General features: G+C 41.3%; 1 protein-coding gene across 2 annotated transcripts in view; it reads left to right on the top strand.

Moving 5' to 3' along the window:
• LOC109412930 (Ig-like and fibronectin type-III domain-containing protein 1) overlaps positions 1–19,160 on the top strand; it is a 692,650-nt gene that overhangs the window by 295,144 nt on the left and 378,346 nt on the right. The gene's annotated exons all lie outside the window — the stretch shown is intronic.

Genomic DNA, 19,160 nt, shown 5'->3' on the forward strand with positions numbered 1-19,160 from the left:
TCGTGTCAAAATTCATGATGGTAAATATAGTTCAGTTATATTCCCTTAAAGATATGTTTTGAAAGGAAGTAACAAAATATCCTATAATAAATTGAAACAAGTTAAATGATGCATGTTGAAAATAGAACAATTTAAAAAAAACATATAATACATTAAATCGCTATAACTTTTTTCTAATAAATAATTTTAAGTTTAGTCAAACATTTTTCAAAGCTCTTTAACTAAGTCATGAATGCTCAAAATTTAATTGCATCCGGTTCATTAAATCCGGATATATAACAACTCCAACTTGGCTATCAGATAATTACGCCTTTTACTATACTATTTCTTAATTCATGTAGAATAGCTTAATCTTCTCCAAATTTGGACCTTTGATAGACAACTATAGCTGACCAACAAACTCACAGTAATTTTTTTTGAGATTTTTCGCGGCATTTTCCAAAATGTTACAGCTAGGTGACAATTTTCTGAAGAGTGAAAATTTTGCCTAATTCGATCATTTTGTCCATCCCCTGTATATATGTGTCGTTAGACCAATATCTGTGTGTTTTTAGACCAATATCTGGTGTCTGGGTTCAAGTTGCGTATAATAAACATCTTTGTAAATAATAGCTACAGTGGAGTTTCCAGATTGTAAGCATGTTGGCTCACATGACGACGCACGTTAGACAGAATAACCTCAGGGATGTGATGATCCGACAATCATATCGAAAAAAGCAACATTGATGAAGCTAAAACGCTTCTTCGTACGATACACATACATTTTCCGGGATAAGCTTAAGTCGGATGTACGCTTCCGCCATCGTCTCAAATTTACGAGCAATAATATCAATATCGTCAACGAAACCAAGCAGCTGAACGGACTGCGTGAAAATCGTTCCACTCGTGTTTATCCCCACTCTCCTAATTACACCCTCTTAAGCAATGTTGAACAGCAAGCACGAAAGACCATCACCTTGCCGTAACCCTCTGCGAAATTCGAAGGGACTCGAGAGTGTCCCTGATACTCGAACTACGCACATCACTCGATCCATCGTCGCCTTGATCAACCGTGTCAGTTTATCCGGAAATCCGTATTCGTGCATAATCTGCCATAGCTGTTCTCGATCGATTGTATCATACGCCGATTTGAAATCGATGAACAAGTGATGTGTGGGCACGTTGTATTCACGGCATTTCTGCAACACCTGGCGGATGGCGAACATCTGGTCCGTTGTAGCTCGTTCACCCATAAATCCAGCCTGATATTGCCCCACGAACTCTCTTGCAATCGGTGATAGACGGCGGCATAAAATTTGAGAGAGTATCTTGTAGGCAGCGCTCAGTAGTGTGATCGCGCGGTAGTTCCCGCAATCCAACTTGTCACCCTTTTTGTAGATGGGACACACGATACCTTCCATCCATTCCTCCGGTAATACTTCCTCCTCCCAAATCTTGGTAATGACCCAGTGTAGTGCACTCACCAGTGCTTCTCCACCGTATTTTAGAAGCTCGCTTGGTAGTTGATCTGCTCCAGCGGCTTTGTTGTTTTTCAACCGGCCAACTTCCTCCTCAATCTTTTGGAGGTCAGTGGCCGGTTCACCCCTTACCAATATAAAAAAATAAAAGGAAAAACTATAAATTTCGTAAATACTATAACCCAACTATTCATAAAGAGTGAGTCGATAATTATTGAGCCATTTTCAAATCAACGTACCTTTTTTCCTACTTCACCAAAATTAACCAAATTTTTCACAGTTTCTCCTTATAGTCTATTGTTTACATATAATTAATTGACAGTTATCAGTGAAATTCCGGTTGATATAGAATAATTTTAGTTAACAGTTCTAAAAAAGATGTTGTACAATCACATGCTAAAATCTAAAACCATGGTATCGCGCCTTGAAACAATTAATGATTATACGTTATCGGATCATCTTAATGCTCGTCAATAGGTTTCAGGAAGGTTAAGCTTAGTTTCTAGCTCCCAAGTAGAGCGCTCAAGTAAAATTCCTCCTTTTTCCGTAAGTAATTTTGACATTTGTTTAAATGACAGCATTTTAACGAAACGATGCTGTAAGAAGGATGTGAAAGAAAAGGGCACCTGGTTGTTTACGATTTGGACTTGAAGAAATTTCGTTCGTTTCCTCAGGAAATGTGTGGGGAAAATGATTTAATTTATAACTTTTGGGTGGGCTGCTGGGGAAAATCCAGACTACGGATTCGCACTACGGTGGGAGGAATTCTGCTGGGTCTCTGACGGTTAGTTCATGGAGTTCTTGAAGAAATACTGGGACAAAGCTTCACAGGGAATTGAATAGAAATTTGATGAAGATCCACAAAGGATTCTTTGTGATGAATCTTCTGGCATTCCGTACGAAGGTTTTTCCTTGAGATTTCACAGAAAATTCTCTAGAAATTCTTTCAGGTGCTCCACCAGAAAATCCACCAGGATTTCAGATTTCTCCAATAATTCCTCCAAAGATTCCTTCAGAAATTTCTCTGGAGATTCCTGCAGGAACTCTTCCGGAGATTTTTTTTGGAAATTCCTCGGAGAAAACCTTCCGGAGATTCCCCCAAAAGATCCTCCAGGAATTCCTCCGAGGATTCCTCCAGAAATTTCTCCTAGGATTCCTCCAGCAATTCCTCCGAGGATTCCTCCAGGAATTCCTCCGAAAATTCCTCCTGGATTATCTCCGCCAATTTTTTCAGGAATTCTTCTGAGGATTCCTTCAGGAATTTCTTTGGGGATTCCTCCGGATTATCTTTGCTGATTTCTCCAGGAACTCTTCCGAAGTTTCCTCCAGGTACTCCTCCGAAGATTCCTCCGGAGATCCCTCCAAAAAACATTGCGGAGATTCCTCATTCAACTCCTCCGAAGATTCCTCCAGAAATACCTCCTTGAAATTTCTCCAACAATTCTTCTAAAGATTCCTTGAGAAATTCCTCCCAGAATTCCTCCAGAAATTCCTACCGGAATTCCTCCAGAAATTCCTGTCGGAATTCCTCCGGAGATTTCTCCAGAAATTCCTCCGGAGATTTCTCCAGGAATTTCCTCCGGAGATTCGTCCAGGAATTCCCCCAAAGATTCGTGCAGTAATTTCTGGTGGAATCTCCTATTCCCGGAGGAATCTCCGGAGAAAATCCTGGAGGAATTCCCGGGGGAATTCCTGGAGGAATCTCCGGAGGAATTCTTGGAGGAATCTCTGTGCAATTCCTGGAGAAATCTCCGGAGGAATTATTGGAGGAATTTCCGGAGAAATTATTGGAAAAATCTTAGAAGGAATTTTTAGAGATTTGCTCCAGAAGATCCTCTGGTGATTGCTCAAGAAATTGCTTCGGGGATTTCCTAGAGGATTCACATGAGAATTTCTGGATGATTTCCTGGGAAGTCCCTAGAGGAATTTTCGGAACACTCCTTGAGGAATTCTCGTGGAACTCCCTGGAGGAAAGCCCGGGGAACTTCTGGAGGAATTCCCGGAGAACTCCTGGAGGAACTCCTGATAGAACTCTTTTAGGAATTTTCGAGAACTAACCAGCTTGTTCCTGGAATTAAGAGCTATTTTCGTGAGGAACTCAAAAACACCATCTTTCCGTAACTCCCAGAACTCCCGAAAATTTTATTGAAATCATTTGCTTCTCTTGGGCCCACAGCTTCTTCGAAGAACTTGAGGAGCATCGCCGAATTATTCGTTTTTTTTTTAAGTATTTCCCGCTTCCTGTAGAATCTCGGACAATACTCGGACTCCTATAAAATCATAACTTTCTTTTATGAGAATGGAATTCTTGGAATTTCCTTCCGTATTAACTTCTTTATATCTCATGGATTGACCAGGTTGTTCGTTCTTAAAATATTTGGATTTTTACTGCACTAATTTTCTCTCTATAACCCCAATATCGTTCCCAAGATCGTCCCACAATTACCAACGATAGAGTGAGACAGAGCAAAAGCAATGCTGTAGATTCTCACATAATTACTTTCTTCCAGGAAACAAACTTTTTCACCAAACTGAAGTTGTTTTGAAATTAACCGCAGGAAATCCACACTCATTGCGTTTTGCCGCAGAGGCAGAGTTGCGGATTTTTTTGAGTACATACCACAGTGCTTCCGCATTCCGTTGCACTTCAAACAGATGTTTTATCTTGAGTTCTTCGCTTGCCAAATCTTTCCCCCTGTGTACTATAGGCCTAAGGCCCCTGTGTACTAACAGCTTAATGCACACTGATGTCTTTGGTGCGAAAGAAGAAACAAAAACAAAGAGAAATGTCACTTTTACTCACGGAATAATACATCGACATATTATTCCGTACGGAAAATTAACAACATGACTGACAGCATCGCATGACAGTGCCATCTGTTGGCAAATCTTTTTGGCTGCGAATTACTTATCAACTGCGAACGCTAAAGTAATTTTGATTGCAAAAGTTTTACTTGACCATTACTTGTCCTATCCTTTTACACAGTACTTACCAGGTGGAAACTAGCCATTATCAGTGAAACATAAGCTTGGAGCTGGGTGAAAACCAGGCACGATGCGCATAAACAAACCAGAGAGCTTTAATTATTTGTTACAAGTGAAGCCTGAAGAAGTCCACATGGAGGGCGTTATTTAAAAATGTCGTGAATTTCACTAAAACACATTCTGAATTTGAACCGACACCAAAAAGTTGAAATACATATGTATACTAAACTACTGTAAAAATTTGGTTTCATTTCATTAACTGTAGGCAGTTTGCGAATCAGTTGAAGGTAGGGTGGCACAATAATGAAAGACTCACCCTTTATTTGTTACGGGTTTTGCCATACAGCTATTGAGCTAGAGATTGTGCTTTATTGACCGCCCGTGGATGCTACTCTAATATCGCTAGCCCAACTATACTCACACAAAGAACCAATGAGATATCTGCCGGGGACTAGCACGCATCTTCATCGTTTGTATCCACATCAGACTGAATAAACCACTGCGTCTGCAAAAATTTATGCGGATGTCGGAGTGTTTTGATAGGATATGGTTGGCATAGGGTTCACACATTGGTGCATGGATGCCAGGATGCCGTAAGGTGATAAAATTGTGTGTTTTATTATTCTGAAGATGTGCGGCACAGTTCGATTGATTGCATAACCTTAGCTTAGGCATTATCTAATGATGATGATGATGATGATGGTCCCGCCACATACCCCTACAAAAGTTTGAGCTAGACGATATATCTTTAAGATAATTATTAATTACTAGCTGTACCCGGCAAACTTTGTCTTGCCTACTTCGTTTTTTAACGTTTCAAGTTTCGAACCAAGACCAAGAGTCCACAGTCAAACTGTATGGAAGATCGACTTTCAAAAACTCTCAATTTGTCCATGTTTTATGCCTCATAAACCTTCCTTGGGTGAAAACTAACAGAACAAAACTAAGACGACCCAAATCGGGCCCTCCGTTCGCAAGTTATGCGCGGTCCCACGTATGCCACTACATTTTTATATTATTAATTATGATCAATGAAATCAGATTTGTAAACTAAATACGGTCTGATTCTTTTCACAGATATAAACAACATTATATTTTGTCATGTTGTACAGCAAAAACATAAAAACATAAACTGCTGCTTTCATATATGTAAAGCTGTTTGTAAGCGTTACTAGTGATCATGAAAGATCAGAAAATCAAAAATATTGCGAAGATTGATAACGATTGATAGGTAGATTAACACTGTGCTGTGAAAGTTTCAACGACTTTTTCAACCCATTTTTGTTCTAGCGATGACTATGAACATGTGCATATACATGAGTTGTACAGGGGATAGACAAAATGATCGGGACAGGCAAAATTTTCCCTTTTCAAAAAAATTTCAAATGGCTGTAACTTTTCGAAAAGTGCATCAAATATTCTCAAATTTTTACTGTAAGTTGATCAACTAGTTGTGTATCAGTGGACAAAATTTGGAGAAGATCGGGAACTTCTGCACGAAGCTATAAAGATTCTAGAAAAAGGTATAATTATCCGATAGCCAACTTTGAGCTGTTATATCTCCGGATTCAATGAACCGAATGCAATGAAATTTTGACCATTCATGACTTATATAATGAGCTTTGAAAAACTTTTAACTTACCTTAAAATTCTTAACACGGAAGAAAATTATAACGATAAGATTATTTTTTTAAATCAAACATCAAATTTTCTGAAATTTCAACAATGTTTCAAAATTCAAGATGCTTACTATAGTTCATTAAAATCCCTTCTAACTGTATTGAATATAAATGCGTTTTGAAGGAAAGTAACAACATAGTCGGCAATTATTTGAAAAAGTAATGGGATACATTTTAAAATTTGACCAATTTACTAAAAAATCTTAAAATAAATGAAATCGCTATAACTCTTTCTGTTGTTAATAATTTCAAGTTCAGTCAAACGTTTTTCAAAGCTCATTATAGAAGTCTTAAATGATCAAAATTTCATTACATTCGGTTCAATGAATCCGGAGATATAACAGCTCAAAGTTGGCTATCGGATAATTATACCTTTTTCTAGAATCTTTATAGCATCATGCAGAATAGCCCGATCTTTTCCAAATTCTGTCCACTGATGCACAACTAGTTGATCAACTTACAGTGAAAATTTGAGAATATTTGATGCACTTTTCGAAAAGTTACAGGTAATTGAACATTTTTTGAAAAGAGAAAATTTTGCCTGTCCCGATCATTTTGTCTATCCCCTGTATATGTAGAGAGGAGGGAGAAAGAATATAGGAATATACAAAGTAGGAGGAAAGAGACGGGACAGGGATTGAACCCAGGAACTTCTGCATACAAATCAAAAGTGGTAGTCACTAGACCACCAAGCCCGTCTCTATTTATATATATTATGGTTTTTACCATACAATTATTACTTCAAACTATACCTCTAGTCTGCTTTAGGACGAACAGAATGTTAACAAAAGGATAATCCCTACACATCTGTCAAGTGCATTTCAACTCTTCCAAAATTAATGCTTCCCATCAACCCTGAAGCCACGAATAAAGTCATTTCCATTCATTCCGGTCCCCACTCGAGCGCAGCAGCAGCAGCAGTGTCCAACTAATCGGCTGCTAATTGATCGATTTCCCCTCCAAATGAATATTCAGAATGTGAAACTATGAACATGACCTCCCGGAGCATTTTTGGTGTGGAGGACGAACAATTCGATTCTTGCACGAGTATTCGTCGCCGTACCTAGATTTCCCATGCACATGCCACCTCGTAACGAATGGATAGTAGGTACTCTAGCAGCGTGGTCGGTAAAGTGCCCGCCAGCAATATTATTGCCCTGACTTGTGCTTTCTGGTTGTTGAATATTCATGAAGGTCAGCTTCGAGTTCCACCCGTCATTCGTCCGGCCGGTCCGATACCCTATAGTTAGCTAAGGAAGAAGGCTAACAAATGAGTGCTGGAAACGATACGTAGTCGATCGGAAAAGTTTTTCGGGTGCAGGGTGTAGGTTAATTCTGACTATTTGGTTACCTAATGCTCGACACGAAAACGGAATCAGGATATTTCCGTTATAAATCTTGGCCATCAGATTAAGGTAGAGGATGTTTAGTTATTTTGACCAGTGCGAGAATACCGAATTAGCATTCAAGTTCAAGACGTGGATCGGATTTTGACACCCTTCAATCGCGTGCTAATCACCATTAGTCGAGTCCATGCTGACGAACACGTGTTATACGCTTAACTAGCTAATTAAAATGCACCGGCTGACGGTTCGGCGTCATCGAGAGTGAAACACGACACCGACCAAACTATCGATGCAAATTACTCGGTAAACCGTCATAAAAATAATGAAAAATAAAACAACACCCATAAACTTCCCAGCAGCGCAGCGTTCCGTCAGTCCAAGAGCGAATCGGAAGAAGCACTTCTGTCGCTGCATTGTTTCTTGCACGCAGCAGCCGGTTGTACTAACCATTAATATTCATAATTCTGGATTCGTGCATAAACATCGCAGCTCGAGTGGAAGGAGATTTTATCCACCGCCGCACCGACCTGCACAACAAAAACCACCCCCAGCCTGAGCTGAGAGTGATGTAATGGGTGCCCGGTGGGAGGTGGTGGACACTTCAGTGAAGGAATGTGCATGGGTAGGAACCCGCGCGCGATTGGGAAGGCAAATGACACCAACTGAATGTGACTTTATTTATCGCTTACCAGTGCTCATTTCGATGATGGTCGGTGCAATATCCAGAAATAAGCGCATTCTCACGCACCGACAGCATTCATAAATCCTTGCCAATGAGCATTGGTACCGCGAATTGGGGGTAGATTGGTGGTAGTAATCTCTACCGTTTCATTGGTCCACAGTAAATTTGTTCTCTACCCCATCTAGTGTTCATTGAAATCGTGCTTCCATCTTTCAACCACTAGTCATATTAACATATGTATCTACTATGTGTATAGATATTATTATATTTATTCTTGCATAATGTCATGCCACACGTGCTTCACTGGGGTTCGTATAATTTGGTGAGTTTGTTCCTGTTTATCGTTTTGGTGCCTAATCCTTGACTAAATGTGTCCTTTGGACTTTACCCTCCCACTATTCCACCATTCCACTATCGCACCCCATATTCCAGTGACATCTAGGCCTGAGTGGATTTAAGGGTCTCTACATTTTCTACGATTTTGTAGGGGCAGCTTTGAGTCGGTAAACTCGGGCCCCCACCTTTAAGGGACCCAAAAGTATCTGTCTAATCAGTTTCACTGGAAAACCATGCTCTGAAATTGTCCGTCGCACAGTGGTACCGCCATAGGCCAAAAACCGAAAAATTGATTCTCTAATTAATGAGTTTGTATATTTTTTATATATCAATGATGCTCCCAAGAATGCAGAAAAAACATTTTTATGCAAGTTTCTGTTGCATATTTTGCTTGGGAGCGTGACTAGTGTTATGCAATTTGATATTCTCAAAATTTGTCAAAAAAATATATGACTTTTGAGTTGTACACCGCGTCCTCGTATAACAAAACCAAATGGATTTTCAAATGGTTTTCAACGCAGAGAATCAGAATAGATGTTTATCTTCCAAATTCAAAGCACCAAGAAGTGTAACTGGATGTTTTTGAGCCAATGGGGATGTGAGTAATAGATACATAATTTTACCAATAGAATATATACATAATAAAACTTCATGTAACATTTCAAACATGTTCTTAATCACATTTAATCAATCGTCAGCCATCAAATGATCAGATTTGAGTAGGAGAATCAATCTGTGAAGGTTGTAGCTGCAAATATTTGCATACAAGTTTGCAGGATGTATTGGAAGTTACCTGTTATTTTTATAAAAATATTTATTGAAATAACTACAAAATTATATATACATACTAGTCCTTCTGTAACTTTCTGAAATGCGTACCAAAATGACTGATTTTTTTACAGGAGATAATCCAATGCTTTTTGCAATAATTTAGAGATATTTTGTTTGAAAACATACTTTGTAAATGTTTTTATTTTTTTAATTATTAAAAAAATACAGTTCTGGAGGTATAGCTTGAGGTATGAATAATTTCATAACAAGCATTCTCATTTGGCCTCTTCAAAACTTTCCTTTGTAATGGTCAAATTTGATAAGAAATTTCGCATTTATTGCTTACATTTCCTCAAAATCCAGTGCCTAAAACTGTAGTGCTGGAAGACGAAGGAGTAAATACGTTCTTTGAGTAATATTTACTGGACCTAATTGTTCATATTCCCTTCCCAAATCTTCTATCAATTTTATCAATTTATTTACGTATTTTTTTGTATTCAAGTTGATTTCTTTGATACTATTGCAGGCTTATTGTCGAATATATAGCAATAAAGAGCGATTTTTGTATAAATTTCTTTAATTGGGTTAGAGCTCTCTCTCTCTCTTCTCTTCTTGGCGTAACGTCCTCATTGGGACAAAGCCTGCATCTCAGCTTAGTGTTCTATGAGCACTTCCATAGTTATTAACTGAGAGCTTCCTCTGCCAATGACCATTTTGCATGCGTATATCGTGTGGCAGGCACGAAGATACTCTATGCCCAAGGAAGTCAAGGAAATTTTCTTTACGAAAAGATCCTGGACCGACCGGGAATCGAACCCGTCACCCTCAGCATGGTCATGCTGAATACCCGTGCGTTTACCGCCTCGGCTATATGGGCCCCTGGGTTAGAGCTGTCTTTGTTTAAAATTCCAAGTACTTCTTAACTGGATAGCATTTCCATTGCAATTGCTAGAAACAAAAACGACTGGAAATACTTGAATACTTCAGGCTCATTAATCGTATGACACACAGTTAGCATTATATTTACAGTTTCAAATTTTCTTTTACGTACGTATCGTGAGATAATCCCGAATAATTGTTGAAAATTTTGCAATTGAAGAAGTAATTGATACTGTACTTGAACTATTCTACTATTGTTCCAAAATTATTACTATTGATTATTAGATAGTGTAGTTATACATACTAATTCGATTTGTGATGGTTTTTCTGTGTTTCGACAATGATAACTACCTTATTTCTGAGGAAATTCTTTAATTTATATAATTTTTATTACAGCAGTTATAAAACCTACTAATAAAATGATAAAATAAAATCGCAATTACAATGCTAATACTTACACTATTCACAAAAATCTATTATGATGCTGTCGTGTGATAGATGTTTTAGCCTGTTATACTCAGCAGAAACTGATATAATTCGACCCTTTCTTCATAATAATTGAAAATATTTTATTTCGGATTTCTGTGCAAAATATAGCTTTTTAATGGTATTTTCATTTTATCATTAATAAAAATGTCCAAAGTTAATATTTTTCAAGTGATGTTCAAGAAAACGTACTTATATATCCTATTTTAGTCATAACATGCTATTTTTGGTCATTAATAATGATTCTGCCCTTCAAAAAACGAAGAAAATGATTTATGACCGCTTCCCTGAACAAATGGAACCACTGTGCGTCGAGCTAATTTCTCTTTACTGAATCGTACACTGATTCAGAATCAATTGATTTCAATCACATTCCCGAAATTTATCGAGGATCATCCGCAGTATAAACATCTGATTCGTCGTTAATCGGCCTTCACGAAAATCAATGGTTCATTACAGCACTGATTTGCGTTGCGTAATGAACCATTACAGCACTGTTTTCAGTTTTGATCTACTTCTTGGTGATTTCTGGTCGCAGCTCTGAAAAAATGTGACAAATGCACAGTATAACCTGTTATGATCAGACTTTCTTAAACATGGCTATGAACATCAGTGTACAGTTTGATGAAAAATTTTGTTAAAAACTATCCCCAAGTGGTAATTTATTAAATTGCAAAAAAAAAACATTGTACGCAACTCGGTGCAGAACTCGATTTTTCCAGCACTCGTCCTAATTATCCAACTCGGCAAGCCTCGTTGGATAAATGTACGACTCGTGCTGAAAAAATGAACTTTTTGCATATCGTTACATAAATAACTATTGTACAATCATGAGCAATTTTCATTCGCATAATAGATGGTTCTTTTACGATACAGTTCAAAGTTCTGTGATGATAATTATGAAATTTCGTTAGCAGTTATGATACATTTAGAGACTTTACCTTGCAAAATTTCATCAACTTTGATCAATTGGTCTGAAAACTAATGGTGTTGATAGGGGTGAGTGTTAGTGAAAATTTTTCGTGTTTTTCATGTGCGATGTTTACCTATTCAATTCAAACTTTTCAATATCTCTGCCAATTTTCATGAAATTTTCTCAGAAGGTGGCTGATTATGTGTTTATTATGCCTGCCTCATTTGATGATAATTGGTATAGTACTTTCAATAGTACAATCGAAACAATAAAGGGTGCTAACTAATTTCTCTCTGAGTGGCTGAAATCACGTTCAGTCCCAATACATGTTTCGACTATAAAATTGTTAGTAATGCATCGATTTTTTTGAAATTTTGCCCATCCAACAAATGTAGATTGAGAGGTTTGTGTTCAAAATTTCAGCCATTTCCTTTGCCACATTCAAATGTTACAGTGCTGACAAGCAAAACTAGGGGCTGTAAAAAATTCAATGGCGCACATTCTACTTTTTCATTGCTACAACAAAAAGTACTGCACCGATTCACATGAAATTTTGTAGGTGAAATGAACACATCTGAAGATGTTATTAGGCGAAATTTGAGCAGTTTAATGTATCTATTGCAGAGTTACAGTTGTATTTCTGTGTCCCGATTATTGCGGATACAGGCTTTAGTTCGGACCCAGAGATTGATGACAATTTTAAGTGCTCGTCTCCCGTTTTTAGCGAGAAATAGAGACGAATGAATAACAGCTCCATCCAGTAGGAAATTTATCGTTTGACGATTTTTTCCCCTGCTGAAGCGGGAATCGAACCACCTGAACAACTGACGCCGCAAACCGCATGGACTCTGAGGTCCATCAACATTCGAAGGGGATCTCGAGGGTTTTAGGGGGCCTTCAGACGGTTTTAATGGATTTTTAAATGGCCTCAGGGATTTCATTGAATTTCAAGAGGTTTCGGAAGCGTTTCAGTAAGTTTCATTTGGTTCAATAAACGCTCTAGGGGATTTTATAGCGATCAAAAGGCAAATTTGGATACACAATAAATATTAATTTATTTCCCATCTGTAATTCAGGTTTGCAAAGTGAATGTATTAATTGAAAGCTCACATAATACTGATCAAATACAGTATATGTTTTGAAATAAACTGTCCTTTATCCTTTTGTAATAATTGCAAATGTGTCTCAAGTTCCTTTCGGCCGGCACGCACGTCTTTCAATGGTATTTCGTCTAGTTTTTATTGAGTAATAGTGTTAAGTTGAATCATATTAGGTTGTTGTCCTCAGCATTAGTGATAGCAATTGTCATACGAAATAATCTATAAAATTCAGATTGGGTGAAGTACAGAGTCATTTTATCTTGATCTTTAAAATTGCTAAAATTGCTGCTGTACCTGTTTTATTGATTTTTGTTTTGTAAAAAAGCAAGGCTGCGTTATATCTCAGTTTAACCCATAATTATCTTTTCCAAAACTTGATTTTATCCCTAATGTGGCAAATTTTAACCAAAATAATCATTATATAATGTATTAATGCCTTTTTCATAGATTTAAGCACATTTTGACTAAACTTGCAAATTCATCGCTATATCATCACAGAATCAGCAGTGTAAAACTTTTGTCTATTAATTTAGTTATTTTAGTTTAGTATAGTGAGACGATAACTCAAAAGTCAACGTTTTAGACTTCTGTAGCATGAGAAACTTTTCGAAAATTATTCCAGCGTGCCGGAGCTAACAAACTTTAGATACATCTAAGGCTTATAAAAAAGTAGATGAAGACGTTATTCAAAACCATATGCTGCATTTGATCAGTGTTATATGACCTTTCAATAAATACATTTACTTTGAAAATCTGAATTACAGGTGTGAAATTAATTCAAGTTATATGGTGTATCCGAACTTATTGAACACCGTGTACAACAGTAGTAAAAGCCAGGACTACACTCTTCTCGACCCACTAAAACACATTCCTATGGTCGCCAAACCCATCGTCTCTCCGGAACCACCAAGAAGGCATTGCTTCAGAGAGGGGCTAGTGCACATCGCACTCTCAAGGTTAACTTCGTAGCCTGCAGCAACGAACATCGATGACTCGCTTTGGAGAGTCCATCACGGTAGCATGATAGCGCTTAGCCAGTTTCCCGAGTGGTCCTCACCACTCCCTTTGTCCTCGAAAGGCGGGCAGGGTCAACCCCGCCCGCGCCCAACTGCTTGGCAGACATCAAGAACTGATGCCCACGTGCAACCCAATCTGACCTGCTGAAGCAAAGGTTAAAACTACTCTCAAGGCCCTATCAGCTGCACCAGAACGTTGCTGACAGCAGGGTCTCCAACTGCCCCGACCCTTGCCGGGGACCCCTTTCCAACCGGGGGCTCGGATCCAACCCAGTAGACCGACGCCACGACAGCACCACTACTGGGACTTCCTATCCGCGGCCACTTAATCGCTGTCGGTCTCGACCGCAGGGCACCGGCATAACCTACGAAGCCGACTCCGAACCACTGGACCATCTCTTGTACTGCATCTGAACTAGCCATTCTCCGAGTCCACGCGCCACCTCCTCTGTAGCTCCCAGACGATAGCCGTTGAAACGGCGTTCCAGCCAAACTCATCCCTACACATTATCTGGAACAAACCAGTAATGACGCAGAGAGCGTCGTGTGACACAGTACGGTACGGCTCATTAGCCTGTAAGTACTTTCCAGCTTCCGTCGGTAGCATTTAGTACTTAGCGCAGTGCTCCACGCCGGGCCGCCATACCTAAGTATGGACGTAGCAACACTAGCCAGAAGCTTGCGCTTTCTGACGTACACCGCAGAGCTATTGGACATCATCCGGGACAGTGCCGCAATAGCTGTGGAGGCTCTTCTACAGGCATAATCGACGTGGCTACCGAAGGTAAGCTTATCGTCGATCATCACGCCCAAGTGTTTGCCGGAGCGCTTTGACAGGATAGTGCACTCACCTACACTGATCTCCGCTTGCTGCTCTGACTTCCGGTTGTTAACAACCGTCACCTCAGTCTTGTGGTGAGCCAGCTTCAGTTCCCTGGACCGCATCCACGCCCCCACAACCTTGATCGAGTGGTCGGTAGTCAACTTCACCTCCTCGATCGTTTCACCGTAGACTTCGAGCGTAGTGTCGTCGGCAAATCTGACAATCTCCACTCCCGCTGGGTACTCTAACCTCAACACCTCGTCGTACATGACATTCCATAACACCGGACCCAGGATGGAACCTTGCGGGACTCCTGAGGTTATGTGAAAGCACTTCCGACCCACCTCCGTGTCGTAAACTAGTACTCGATTCTGAAAGTAACTTTCGAGAATCTTGTACAAGTACCCCGGTATCCCAAGACGCAAGAGCGCATCGGCAATAGCAGACCAGCTGGCGCTATTAAACGCATTCCTAACATCCAGAGTCACTACCGCACAGAAACGAATTCCCCTCCTCTTAGGCTCGAGTGCTTTCTCGGCGGTCTCTGGAGATTGCTCTGTAGGAGCCACCAATCTCTCGTCTTGGCCATAACGATCATGTAGGCATCACCCCACGGGTTCGTATTGGCACTCTGACAGAGACCCTCAAAGCAGGCCTTTTTGCTTGCTCTTATTTCGGTCTTAAGCGCGACTTTTGCAGCAGCGAACACCATCCGCCGTTCGTTTCGCTCTTCCTCTGATCGTGCTCGCTGCATCCGTCGCCTAGCCCGTAGGCAGGCGCGGCGCAGGTCCGCAATCGCGTCGGTCCACCAGTAAGCCGGTGGCCTCCCATTTCTAGGGTGGACTCGCCTAGGCATGGTCGCATCACACGCACGTGAGAGCACCGCTACCAGCTCGTCGCCGTCTAAACCAAGTAAGTTTTCACTCACGACGGAGAGCTTCCCTAAATATCCCTTCTTCGAAATATGATATCTTCCACCTGCGAGGGCCCGCCTCTTCCTCTACCCGCTGCCTGCTGTTGTTGTAGTCGATACTGTAGCGAACCGCCAGGTGATCGCTATGAGTGTATCCATCGTCTACCCTCCAGTTCGAACTACTTGTTAGGCCAGGACTACAAAAAGTAACGTCAATGATTGACTCCACACCGTTCCGACTGTAGGTACTCTTGGTAACGGCGTTAGCCAGATCGACATCTAGCATGGCCATCGTCTCTAGCAGGATCTGACCCCGCTGGTTCGTGAAACGGCTTCCCCATTCCACGGCCCAGGCATTAAAGTCACCCGCTATTACCACCGGCCGTCGCCCTGTTAGCACGGTCGTCATACAGTCAAGCATCTGCGTGAACTGCTCGATCGACCAACGTGGAGGCGCATAAGAGCTATAGAAGAAGACCCCATTTACTTTGGCGACCACGAAGCCCTCATAGGTAATCGACACCAACTCCTGGACGGGGTATTTACCCGTCGTCCATATCGCCGCCATTTTACCGGACCCATCCGCGACCCAATTGCCGTTGCCGGCGGGTACACGGTAAGGGTCTGCTATGATGGCGATATCCGTCTCCCACTCAGAAACTGCCTGACAAAGCAGTTGCTGAGTCGCATTACAGTGGTTCAGGTTCAGCTGCGTTACCTGCACTGTGATTTGTTCCCTGCGGCTTTTTTGAAGGCTGGGCACCTTGGACCACCCGTTGAATGTCTGTTGTTCGTGGATTTCCCAGTACAAATCAGACACGTGGGTGGACTCGTGCAGCCTTGTGCCTTATGGCCTTCTCCGCCGCATATCCTAAACAACTTGCTCCTGTTAGGGCCTTTACAATCCCACGACTTGTGCCCTGGTTCAAAGCACCGGAAGCAAGCACTCGGTGGCTTATGCAGGGTCAGATGGCAAACTGACCAGCACACCTCTATGTTCCCTATCTTAACGCTATCTTCCGCTCAACCTTCGTCCAAGGAGGGTCCTCCCCTTGGTTCACCCTAACCTGTGGTACCTGAGGGCGTATCATCGGTCGCAACCCCCCGTTCCCTTCCAACCGGGACGCCTGGCTGGGGTCCGACTTGCTGGCATTACTGCCGACCTTCGGGGTTACTACCCGCCTAGCCTTGCGGGCGCCGCCAGACAGCTCCTCGCCTGACGGCTGCCTCACTCGCTTCTGCAACGATGGAAGAAAATCACTTCTAACGATAAATGATACACGATACGAACAATTAAAGATAGCCGTTGCTCTTGCGGTAGCATGATGCGACACCCTCATACTGTGCTCGTATCACAGAGCATCATAGCGTCTGATGCACGCTTTATCGCGGGATCTATCGTTATCCGGTCAAGTTATAACGATCGCATCACGGCCGCACATGCCGAGCGATTCATTATTCGCGGAGCGTAGTTTGTTATGAATGCTTGACGTCAAAATTCTATCGTTGTTGCTATGATCGCGCGATGCCTTCCAACCGCGACACATTTGGGATCCTATCATGATCACCAGATTTCCATCCTTGCTTCTGCGATTGCTTGTCACGACAAGCACATCCGCCGCACTTTTGGGACTGCCGGCAAAATCGAAGGACTCAGTCTGGGTAGACTTCGTATCCCTTGCTTTAGCCGGTTCCGCAGCTATCACAACTTTCACGAGATTTTCGTGATTCGGCTTGGCATCATCAATCGACTTACAAAGTCGCAACAGGGCCGTTTTCAGGTCCTTGCTAATGTTGAACTTCGTGGACGCAAAGTCGATGATTTTGCCGAGCTGCTGCACAGCAATATCCATAGCGGACATCCCCTCATGTTTTGGTTAACGGCCCTCGTCAACCACGCTCCGTCCATGATCACCACCGGCTGGCTTGTCGGTGGGATCGGACCACCCACGCTGAAGCTGCGTACGCTGCATCCCGCTCCTATCTCCTCACTTCTCCTAATCGGAGACCTCATCAACCCACTCCTTGCGAAGGGGTTGACCTCACCACTACCGCTACCTCCTGTAATCTAAATATTTTTATTGTTCTTCATGCTTGAACCCACGAGTAGCACTGGAAAAAAGGTCCGCCACGCCAGAGCCCTGCATTAACGCGGTAAGGGACAATGTACTGTGGGAGGTGCCCAGGTACCCCACAGACTCCGTTAACGATCGAGCATATTTTTCACCCCCTCGATCACTCATTCCTCGGCACGGGTCGCTTGACACTTTGAGTTGGGGTTAGTAGTCCTATTCTTAGCCGGCGACTACACGGCTGACTCACAAGCTGGGGGGTTCGTCAGGCCCCGGGACTGTGTGTAGTACTATTGATCCGCCGGCCTGTTATGGATCGTGACTTCAAACTGCGGTAATCTATGCAATCAAATGCAAGTCAGAGGTTGATTGATTCGTCTTTATTAAAGAGACTTTCAGCCCTTGGCTCCAAGGAAGTCAGAGGTCTTTCGATATTTCAAGGAGTATAAAGCTATACATAAGTGACGCGATTTTGTCAGCCCCTTTTCGAAATACATTTTTTGCTCTCTTCAAAAACTTCTATATGTTCTGCATCTCAGCTGTAATTAAATGATAAATATTAATAAATTGCTTAAATTTTGATCGTAATTTAATGAGAGTAAAAGGTTCGTCGCAAAATGGGACTGACAATATCGGGTCTTTACTGTATCCACTACCTAGTAGCAGTCAGAAATTGGCAAGCCAATCGTGGATCAAGGCTGTGGCCACATGTTTTCGTGATTGAGACGGTCGAAAGCTTTTCCGTAATCAATAAACACCAGGCAGGGAAACTCTTGAAATTCATTGAAAATCCTGCTTGCTGCCGTCGGAGAGTTTCATCTATAACCCCCCCGAGCTCCAATATGTTGAAAAAAATTTTCAGTATAGAAGTCTTTGTGACGAGAAAAAACTTCGGCTGCGCCGCTATTTTTAAACTACGAGTACAATTGCTTATTACTGCTTACGAAATGTTGATGTAAAATCAAAATAAGATATCATTAACCGTTGAAAACCCCTCCCAGAGACTATTTGTGGCTACGCCACTGCGCCTTACGGCATGAAATGTCGTGGTTTCTTATATGATGCAGAATATTTGATGCAGGAGTAGTGCGGATACTGCAGCGGTGTTGATGATGTGGTCGACAGTTGAAGAAGGTTTCCAAAGTGCTCTTCCATACTTTACATATATAAAAATAGAATGATGTTTGTATAACACTTTTCACTCCAGAACGAGTCAACGGATCTACATAATTCTTTCAATATTGCATTCGCGCAGGGCTCTGACGTGTTTGTGTGAAAATCAACCGGAAAAGTAAGAGAACGAATTAATCACAGGAGTGAAAAATATTTTGCAATTCACTCTCAGTGGAAAGTATTAACTGCAACAGAATTCCAGAGCAATTAATTTTTGATCAACATGTCTCTGCTTCACGGTACTTACACCATTACACATCAGAATTAAAGCATAACCTGAGGCTTTTTCCACCGATGCGAAAGTACACCCATTTCAGAAATCAGAATCGTTGTTTTCATACTCTTTTCCGCATCCCAATCCAAAAACGAGACCCATATTATGGTGCGCACTCATTTTGATAACTGCTTTTGATTGAGATGATGGCAAGTGGAAAAAATATTGCTTTATCAATGATGTGCTGCTGGCTGGCTGCGGGTGGGATTTTTATGAGGTTGTGCCTTTTTGTTATTATTAAAAAGTGCGAGACAA

Source organism: Aedes albopictus, chromosome 3 (genome assembly GCF_035046485.1).
Source record: "Aedes albopictus strain Foshan chromosome 3, AalbF5, whole genome shotgun sequence".
NCBI lineage: Eukaryota > Metazoa > Arthropoda > Insecta > Diptera > Culicidae > Aedes > Aedes albopictus.